At 38.2% G+C, this 10,387-nt stretch overlaps 1 long non-coding RNA gene across 3 annotated transcripts; it reads left to right on the forward strand.

Moving 5' to 3' along the window:
* The first annotated feature begins 2,413 nt into the window (after positions 1-2,413).
* On the forward strand, positions 2,414-8,122 carry LOC145813452 (uncharacterized). 3 transcript variants are annotated; one of them, XR_014356537.1, is made up of 4 exons: positions 2,414-2,763; positions 3,779-3,848; positions 4,324-4,365; positions 7,818-8,122. It is a non-coding gene; the product is annotated as an uncharacterized LOC145813452 (long non-coding RNA). The 3 variants fall into 3 exon arrangements; XR_014356535.1 differs by having other exon boundaries at positions 2,414-2,684; XR_014356536.1 differs by having other exon boundaries at positions 2,414-3,213; positions 7,818-8,120.
* Positions 8,123-10,387: the final 2,265 nt, after the last annotated feature.

Below are 10,387 nucleotides of genomic sequence, written 5' to 3' on the forward strand. Positions count from 1 at the left end.
ACCGTCCACTATTCCATATACACAGCCAATGAATCCATGGGGAGGCCTAGTAGATGCCATGGGACAGTAGTTAATGAATACAATGGAAAGATGGGCAACATCCTTTTTGGATCGCATGAGTACTCATCAACCAACTAATGCAAGGCATATAGAGGAAAATTCAAATGTCCCTCAACAAAGATTGGCTAAAGATAAACAGCCTATGCAGAGTAATGGACATACAAATGGTCAAACTAGTAACGAAAACCATAAAAGACCACCACCTCAGTCTTGGTATGAGCCTCTTTCGAGGCCTATGGCAAATCAAAATGCCTCATTACTTAACAGTGAAACCATGAAAATTGGTGGATCTGGCCCAACACAAGATAATGGCATAAGGATGTTTCCAAATCCCATGTTCGAAGCCATACCTGGCACGAGGGGGGTCCCATACCACCCTATGGACCAAGAGGGCCACAGGCACAAGGTTGTCCACCAAATCCTGCATTTATTCCTCCAATAGTGGTTCAACAAGTACAAAATATGGTCCCTAGGGACCAAATTGTTGATGTTAGAGAGATGTGTGGACCAATGGCTCAGGGGGTTCAAACTCTTGTGTACAGGAAACCATATCCAGAATGGGTAAATAGGGTACATGTAAGGGTGTAATTTTGACCCGGCCCGGCCCATTCGGGCTCTGGCCCGACCCGGCCCATGTTGGGCCTTGGGAGCTCCCACTAAAAAATCAGGCCGGGCTGGGCTGGACCGGCCCACGGGCCAGAAAACTAGGCCCATGCCCTAGCCAAGCCCTGGGTATTCGAGTTTTGGGCAGGCCAGTGGGCTGGGCCTTGGACCGAGCCCATGGGCTTAGACCTGGGCTCGGGCTTTGGGTGGGCCTAAACAATTTTTTTTAATTTTTTCTACCAGAATTTTATTATTTTCCATTAAAAAAAATGGGCATCGGGTGGGCCGGGTCTCGGGCTGGGCCGGGTTTCAAAACGATGGCCCAGGTCCTACCCCAAGGCATCGGGTTGGGCTTGGGCTCGGACCTTAACGGGCCGGGCCCACCTTGGGCCACGGGTGGGCTTCGGGCCGCCCGCGGGCCATGGGCCAAAATTACACCCCTAGGTACATGAATACCCAAGAGGTTTCAGGATACCAGACTTTTCCCTTTTTTATGGGAATGAAAACCAGTCAACGGTGGAGCATATTGCTAGGTTCGCTGCTCAATGTGGTGAATTTACCAATAATGATTACATGAAGTTGAGACTGTTCCCAAATTCTTTAACTGGGGCAGCCTTTGTATGGTATATTAACCTTACACCTGGCTGTATCCAAACTTGGGAACATATGGAGGAGGCATTTCATGCCCAATTCTTCCAGATTGAGCCAGAAGTTTCTATGGCAGATTTGGCAAGGCTGAGTCAAAGGCCTGATGAAAAGGTTGCTCAATTTGTTGCCAGATTCAAGAGAGCACAAAACAAATGTAAGATTGTTTTACCAGACCTTGAGTTTGTGAGATTGGCTCAAAATGGTCTAGAGTTAGGCTTCGAAAGAAGTTTGACTCAACTGAGTTTAGAGACTTAGTGGAATCGGCACTACAACAAAAAGTGTCTTTGGAGACGAAAACTAATGATGAAAATAAATTTTGTCACGAAAGACGTACCTTTTAGTGAAGAAAATAATTTTTCGTCTCCAAATGTACCATTTTTAGAGACAAAAGTAAAATTTCGTCACTAATCTGCATACATAATAAAAAAATTAGGTGACGAAATTATTTTTCGTCATTATTTATATTTTTTTTGTCACTAAAGATTTTCCCGCTAATTTTTCGAATGGTGCCAAAATTTTTAGACTTCTGGTGAGGAAAAAATTGGTCACCAATGATAAAATTATTAATGACGAATATGTTTTCGTCACCAATAATTTTTAATATTTTAATATTATTTAGTGAGAAAACTATTTTCGTGGCTAATAATTTTATCTTTTAGTGAGGAAATAATTTTGTCACCAAATAAATGGTTTAGTTGCTAAAGGTTTTTAGAGGGAAATGAATATATTGGCGCCTTAGATATATCAGTTCTTCTTCTCACACACAGATTTCACTACTACAAAAATGCTTAAAGATCACAGTTAAGGAAATTAAAACATGACACTTTTAATGAAAGTGTGATTAAAAAAATTAAATTAATATTTTAATCACACTTAATTTAATTGAGTATGATAATATTTATTTTTTATGTCACTTTTTAATTAAGTGTGATTATATCTCTCTTTTTTTTTTTAATCACACTTTTTAATTAATGTGTGATTATATATATATAGATATATTTTTTTAAAATTTTATTTTTATAAATAGAAAATTGACCCTTGAAGTTCTATCTTACTCTCTTTCTTCACTCTCACTCTCATGGCAAAGGTATATCTTCTCTCCCTCTCCCTCTCCCTCTCTTGCGCTGCCGACTATAGAGAGAGTGCCGCCGACTACACTCCCTTGAACGGCGCTACCCCTTCGTGCCTGTCTCTCACACAGCTGATCGTGAGCAGCACCAATCGTGACCCTCTCTCCAATTGATGCCCTCTGCCCTCTCTTTGTTGTTCGATTTTCAAGTTGTGGCCTTTCTGTCTCAGATTCGTATATGATTTTCTTGATAAAAAGGACGGAAGGATTTCTTCTTACGAGTCTTTGATTCGATGCACTCGGTGTAAGTTTCGATCTCTGGTAAGGGTTTGAATATCAGCTTGGATAGCTTTGCGCTTTCTTCTTCTCTCTGTTCGTCTCTGGTAAACTCTCTCTGAATATATATATATATATATAAACATATACACACTCACTTTGTGAGTGGCTTCAATTTTGCTTTCCTGAAATAATTGTAGATATGTTGTTCAAATTGAAAGCATTGTGTGTACTCTTAGTTTAATTTCTAGGATTAAGGTTTATTAGGTTCTATTATTTATTATTTGCTACTAAGAGCAACTCCAATCCTTAACCTATTTTGGATATAACAACCATCTCCAATCTTTTCATCAAGAGTCTCAGTAAGCAGCAAGCTTATCCAGAACATAACACTTTTGACTTATCTAGGCTTTCATTCTTTATAAAAAGGAGTGAGTAACGATGATTCAGATAGGAGGATCAAACTTGTTTGTGATCTGAATGACCTAAGTGGAGAGGGAAATATTGGAAGTATGCTTTCAGTTGAAATGGGCTTAAGGGAACTAGCTTCCTTGAAGGTTTTCTCCAGTACATTCTTTTATTGTTCCTTTTTTAAATACATATGTTTCTAATTTTGATTCGCCTTCTATCTTTTAGAGTAAAAAATCAACATTAGGCATAAACTAATGGAAGTATGGTCTTCATTGGTTGTAATTTCTTTTAGGGGAAATAACCAATAAGTCCTATTTTGCTCTTAAGATTACTATCTAGTTTTAATATGGACAAAGTCCTATTTGTGATAAAACGTTCCCAAAACATTCATTGCTCCATAATGGTGTGTCTTATCCCATTATGGAATGATGAACTTTTTGAAATAACATCCACCATTATGGAGGAATAATGAACATTTTGAAAATATGTTATGAAAAATAGGACTTAGTTGTCTATATTGAAACTTGATAGGACTTCACAGTAATCTTAAGAGCAAAATAGGACTTATTGATTATTTTCCCTTTCTTTTATTAATATAGTAAAATAAAAAGAAAAATCATTTTTACTTTATATCCCATTTTTTCTTCTTTCATTTTTCTTTATCTTACTGCTTTTACATCCTTAATGGTATATTATTACTGCTCTTTTAAGGTCGAGGATGCTGTTGTGCTTGCATTTGCTCAACGCCGACGTCCAAATTTGGCTCGACGATTCTTCTGAGGTATGTTACATTGTCATGCTCCCTTTTTGGATACAATGATTGCTCCCATTGGATAGATTTCCTATTCCTGTTGATCTAATTGGTAAGAAATAAAAATATATATGATCATAAAAGGAATTTTTTGCCTGTTTTTTTCCATCTTCTAGGTTCATTAGTTATTGTCTTGTTGACCCTGCCATCTTAGGAAAAGTATGCAAAAATCTGTTTTATTTGTCTGTTAAACTGCAAGCTTTATCTTTCTCAATTTGACTATAACAATTGTAGCCTTTATTTGCAGTTGTTTTTAACATGTTATAGAAGAGTAAATTTTGCTTCCGTAAAACAATTTGTCTGCCTATATGTTGTCCTTTCTTATAAAGCTTAGTGAGACCTTCTATTTGTTTGAGAAGTACTATTATTTCATTTTTTATTTATTTATTTTTTAAATATGGTTTACACACTTTAAATTGTTATTATTTTGTCTATTGTGTTGCAGATCCAAAATCATCCGGTGATCCCAAGTTTATGGAGGCATATGGTAACATAAATCTTCTAATTGCACTTTTATGCTATGTTTCAGAGTTCATGCCATACTTTCCCTATGTAGCTTACAAATCCATTGCATCCTCTGCATTATGGGGTAATAATTTTTCACTGTCGTAGAATTGGATTGTATCTTGATGAGTCTATAGCAGTGAATTTTTCACTGTCGTAGGTTGCTGAATTTGTTCATAGCAGTGACTGATTTTCTTGTTGGAAATAAGCTCTCTAGCAAATTTGTTCCTTTAAGTATACAAAAGGAATGATGCAACTGTTATTAACTCTTTTTTTTTTTCCCCTTCTTTTTTGTTATTAAGCTTGAAAATCGGCGTTTTAAGGGCATAATTGTGAAATAACCATCTTTTTTAACACTTAATCTTGAAAATTAGCATCCAGAGGGAAAATTTGTGAATTAGCCATAAGAATTGGTTCAAACACCTTTATATAGAGAAAAGTAACTCATAGAAACTCACAGAACAAGCATGAGAGTTCTAGTTTCAAAATTAAGCTCAAACTTGTATTTTTTGAACACTTAGACTTAAAAATAGGCATTCGAAGGGAAAATTTGTCTAATAGCTATGAAAATGGCTAGGAATTGGTTTGAGCACCTTATTAAGGATATAAATGACTTGTAGAAACTCATGGAATAAGCACAAGATCAATCCCGGTCAAGGTATACAGCTCGGTGCGTTCTACTAATTTATTTTATTGGATTAGTAAGCTTTGTTAGTATATTATGTTTCTATGTTGATTTAGTAGAAATTTCTTAATCAACTAGGGTAGAATAAAAAAAAAAAAAAACTCTGACATTTAGGGGCGAAAGGTCACGGGAAAATAGTGAAATATGCATGTAAAGATCCGAGAAACATCACAAACACCTTGAGACGGAGCAACATAAGTTATGCAAACTTACGAAAGAAGCTCATGGCTCCCAATTTGAAAACTACTTTGAAATTTGCACTATTTCAACACGTAGGCATGAAACTAAGTAAAAAAATAAACTTTTCCAACGCTTAAAGCTTGAAAATAGGCCATCGGAGGGCCAAATCGTGTAACAGCCACGAGACAGCCCGGGTAACACCTCAAACATCTCGGGAGGGACCAAAGTAAGTTGTGGAAACTAACGGAAGTAGCACGGGACTCCCAGTTCAAAAACTAAGTCCAAAAATGCACTTTTTCATACTTAAGCCTGAAAATAGGCCTTCGGAGGCCAAAATCGTGCAACAGCCATGAGACGGCCTGGGGAACACCTCAAACACCTCAGGAGAGACCAATGTGAGTTGTGGAAATTTACGGAACTAGCATAGGACTCCCGGTTTGAAAACTAAGTCCAGAAATGCACTTTTTCACACTTAAGTTTGAAAAAAGGCCATCGGAGGCCAAAATCGTGCAACAGCCACGAGACGGCTTGGGTAACACCTCAAACACCTCAGGAGGGACCAATGTGAGTTGTGGAAACTCACAGAACTAGCACGGGACTCCTAGTTTGAAAACTATGTCAAAAAATGCACTTTTTCACACTTGAACTTGAAAATAGGCCATTGGAGGCCAAAATCGTGGAACAGGCACAAGACAGCCCGGGAAACACCTCAGACAGCTCGGGAGAGACCAATGTGAGTTATGGAAACTTACGGAACTAGCACGGGACTCCGGTTTGAAAACTAAGTCCAAAAATGCACTTTTTCACACTTAAGCTTGAAAATAGGCCATCGGAGGCCAAAATCGTGCAACAACAACGAGACGGCTGGGGAACACCTTAAACACATCGGGAGGGACCAATGTGAGTTGTGGAAACTTACGGAACTAGCACGGGACTCTCGGTTTGAAAACTAAGTCCAAAAATGCACTTTTTCACACTTAAGCTTGAAAATAGGCCATCGGAGGCCAAAATCGTGCAACAGCCACGAGACGGATTGGATAACACCTCAAAGACCTCGGGAGGGACCAATGTGACTTGTGAAAACTTACGGAACTAGCACGGGACTCCCGGTTCGAAAACTAAGTCTAAAAATGTACTTTTTCACACTAAAGCTTGAAAAATGGGCCATCGGAGGCCAAAATCGTGCAACAGCCATGAGACGGCCTAGGGAATACCTCAAACACCTCAAGAGGGATAGATGTGAGTTGCGGAAACTTACGGAACTAGCACGGGATTCCCGATTTGAAAACTAAGTCGAAAAATGTACTTTGTCACACTTAAGCTTGAAAATAGGCTATCAGAGGCCAAAATCGTGCAACAGCTACGAGAGGGCCCGGGTAATGCCTCAAACACCTCGGGAGGGACCAAAGTAAGTTTTGGAAACTTACAGAACTAGCACGGAACTCCTGGTTTGAAAAATAAGTTGAAAAATGTACTTTTTTACACTTAAGCTTGAAAATAGGCCATCGGAGGCCAAAATCATGCAACAGCCATGAGATGACCCAGGAAACACCTCAAACACCTTGGGAGGGACCAATGTGAGCTGTGGAAACTTACGGAACTAGTACGGGATTGCCGGTTTCAAAACTAAGTCCAAAAATGTACTTTTTTACACTTAAGCTTGAAAATAGACCTTCGGGGTCCAAAATCGTGCAACAGGCCCGGGACGGCCAAGGGAACACCTCAAGCGCCTTGGGAGGGACTAATGTGAGTTGTGGAAGCTTACGGAACTAGCACAGGACTCCCGGTTTGAAAATTAAGTCCAAAAATGCAATTTTTTACACTTAAAATTGAAAATAGCCAATCGGTGTCCAAAATCGTGCAACAGCCATGAGACGGCCCAAGGGGCACCTCAAACACCTCGAGAGGAACCAATGTGAGTTGTAAAAACTTATGGAACTAGCACGGGACTCCCGGTTTGAAAACTAAGTCCAAAAATGCACTTTTTCAAACTTAAGCTTGAAAATAGGCCATCGGAGGCCAAATTCGTGCAACCGCCACGAGACGGCCTAGGGAACACCTCAGAAACCTTGGGAGGGACCAATGTGAGTTGTGAAAACTTACGGAACTAGCACGAGACTCCTGGTTTGAAAACTAAGTCTAGAAATGCACTTTTTCACACTTAAGTTTGAAAATAGGCCATCGGAGGCCAAAATCGTGCAATAGCCATAAGACGGCCCGGGGAACACCTCAAACACCTCGGGAGGGACCAATGTGAGTTGTGGAAACTTACGGAACTAGCATGGGACTCCCGGTTTGAAAACTAAGTCCAAAAATGCACTTTTTCACACTTAAGCTTGAAAATAGACCTTTGGGGGCCAAAATCGTGCAACAGCCACGGGACGCCCCGGGGAACATCTCAAACACATCGGGAGAGACCAATGTAAGTTGTGAAAACTTACGGAACTTGTACCGGACTCTCGATTTGAAAACTAATCAAAAAATACATGTTAAATTGTATATTTTATGGATAAGATAATAATTGTCTAACTTGCATTTTTTTTTTTTTTGTGTGTTTTATTTTTTTGCAGATTCGAGATTTGATATGGACATGTTTGGTAATTTGGAGGGCAGATGGTAGCTCATTTTTTATTTTTGTTCATATTACCTTACATGCATTTTGGTTGCGTTGTAAATTGTATATTTTTGTTGGTATTACAGGGCATGTTGGGTAATCTGCCCTTGATATTTTATTTTTGTTGACATTAGTAGACATGTTTTTTGTTGGATATTAAGAGATGTGTTTGATAAACCGCATGTGGTTGATATTATATTTTTGTGGATATTAGGAGATATGTTTATAATTCGCATGCAGTTCATATTGTATTTTTGTTGATAGTGCTAAATTCGATTGTGATGTTTATGAAAATGAACAGATTTTTGTATTGATTTGTAATAGATTTTTTATTGAACAAGTTATTGAAATGCGCAGAGAATTGTTACTGAAAAGAAAAAATTTCGAAAGAAAATAGTACCCCTATTTTCAAATTTTTTAATTTTTATTAGTAAGAAATAAAAAATGTCGCTATCAGTTTTCGAAAAATATGACGAATAATTTTGTCACTAATGATATAGTACCAAACAAATAATGTCATCACATTTGCTGAATATTTCATCGCTAAATTGAAATATTTGGTGACCAAATATTTTTTGTCATTAAAGAATTTTCTTTTCTACTCATATTAGTGACGAATTTTTTTGTCATCTTAATCCATATCATTGGTGAGGAAAACTTTCGTCACTAAAATCTAATTGGTGACGAAATATTTCGTCGCCAAAAACAATTAGAATAAAATATTATTTAGTTTTGGTGATGAAATTGATGTTATAGAGGACGAAAAATTGAACATTCGGAGACGAAACATTTCATTGCCAAAAATCAAAAATAGGCGACGAAACTATTTTTCGTCACCAGGTACTTTCAGCGACGATGTATAGGCCACGAATGTGGTGACAAATTTTTTTCGTCGTAGATCACTTTATTGACGAAAATTTGATGTTTGGAGACAAAATCAGTCTGTCACCAAAGGCCTTTTTTGTTGTAGTGTGACCTATAAGGTGTCTAGGTAAACAAGTAACTTCTTTCATGCCTTTATTTTTTTCTCAAATTCTTGGTATTGAGACTTGACATTACTTTGTATTTCTTCTTTTGCAGGAACGACTACTTTTCCTTCTTCCTTAACAAGGACTCATTCAATCTCACTTGAAGTTGAAAGTCCTCAAATTGTAAAGCCAATTCAAGCAATACTTCCACCTCTTGGTCCCATGTTCTCCATACCCTTCTTGAGGTCAAGCATTCCTACATCTCTTTCTTTTGGCTTAACTCCATACTTCCCTCATTTATCTTTCAATTCTTCTTAATTTGATTTCCCTTCAAGCCTTGCTTCCCCTTCCCCTCCTAAGGAAATTCCTACTGTTACTTCATCTTTAATGATAGCTGATTCCTATAGAGAGGGTACTAGTAACTCTCCAACTCATGGTCCATTATCTTTGCCTAGCTCCAGTCCCTCTTCCCTCGACCTACAGGTAGCCAAAACTATAGAGACTGCTAAGGATACTCAACCTTCTTCTCCTATTCCTATGCAGTCATTTCTTCCTTCTACCAGAGCTCTTTCTGCATCTTCCATGTCCATGGATGAGGTGGACATCTTCGAAGCTAGGCTAGCTAGTCTCTTTGACATACCTTCCACCTCTCCAATGGCAAGCAATAAGACTAAGCCATTAGTTTTAACTGATTCTCTCCTAGAAATTTTTAAGACCTCTTCCTCCAATGGTAAGACTTTCTTGCCTTTTGATAGACTTGGACAGCTGTCTGGAGCTGTTGACATCTTTTTCGAGGATTCCTTTTGAAGCCTTACAAAGGCTTATAATAAAAAATGGCTTCCGCTAGTGTTGCAAGATTGTTGAGCAATCCGGCATGACTGTCTCAAGTCATTTATCTCAGGCGGAAGCGACCATTGATTTTCACATCAACATCTGTCATGCTGCTAAGGTTATAGAGGAGAAATTGGTGAGAGACCAGAGCTTTATTTCCAAAGTACATACTGAAGTGTCAGAATTGAAGGAACAACATTCCTCTGTCTCCTAATTTCGAGCTCAACTATTGGAGAAGAAAACTCAACTTGAAGAGGAGCTATCAGCAGTCAACCAAGCCTTAGATCGAACTGTCACCAAATTGCAAATTACCAATCAATGACTGGCTGATCGAAAGCAGGAGATGGCTACAGCCATCCAGTTGGTCCCATCACTTAAGAATTGAGCATCTATTGTAAAAGAACAACTGAAACATTGTACTGACTTCTGGGCCAATCTATGGCTACATGTACTCAACTCTTTATGAAATAAAAATTCTTATTTATCATTTGAGTGTTCTCATGTTCTTTTATTTAGCACTTATTCTATTCCTTGTGTTTTCCACATGGTTAGATAATAAGGCTTCAAATATCTGGCATTAATTTTCTTAGGATGTACATGTCCATTCAAAATTTTCAAATGATATGCTCCCACAGGCAAGACTCTATGAACTTGATATGATCCTTCCCAGTTAGGTTACCACTTGCCAAACTTGTGGCTTTTAATCCTTATTGGGAGTATTGTCTTC

Source organism: Camellia sinensis, chromosome 15 (genome assembly GCF_055761805.1).
Source record: "Camellia sinensis isolate YWXY chromosome 15, ASM5576180v1, whole genome shotgun sequence".
NCBI lineage: Eukaryota > Viridiplantae > Streptophyta > Magnoliopsida > Ericales > Theaceae > Camellia > Camellia sinensis.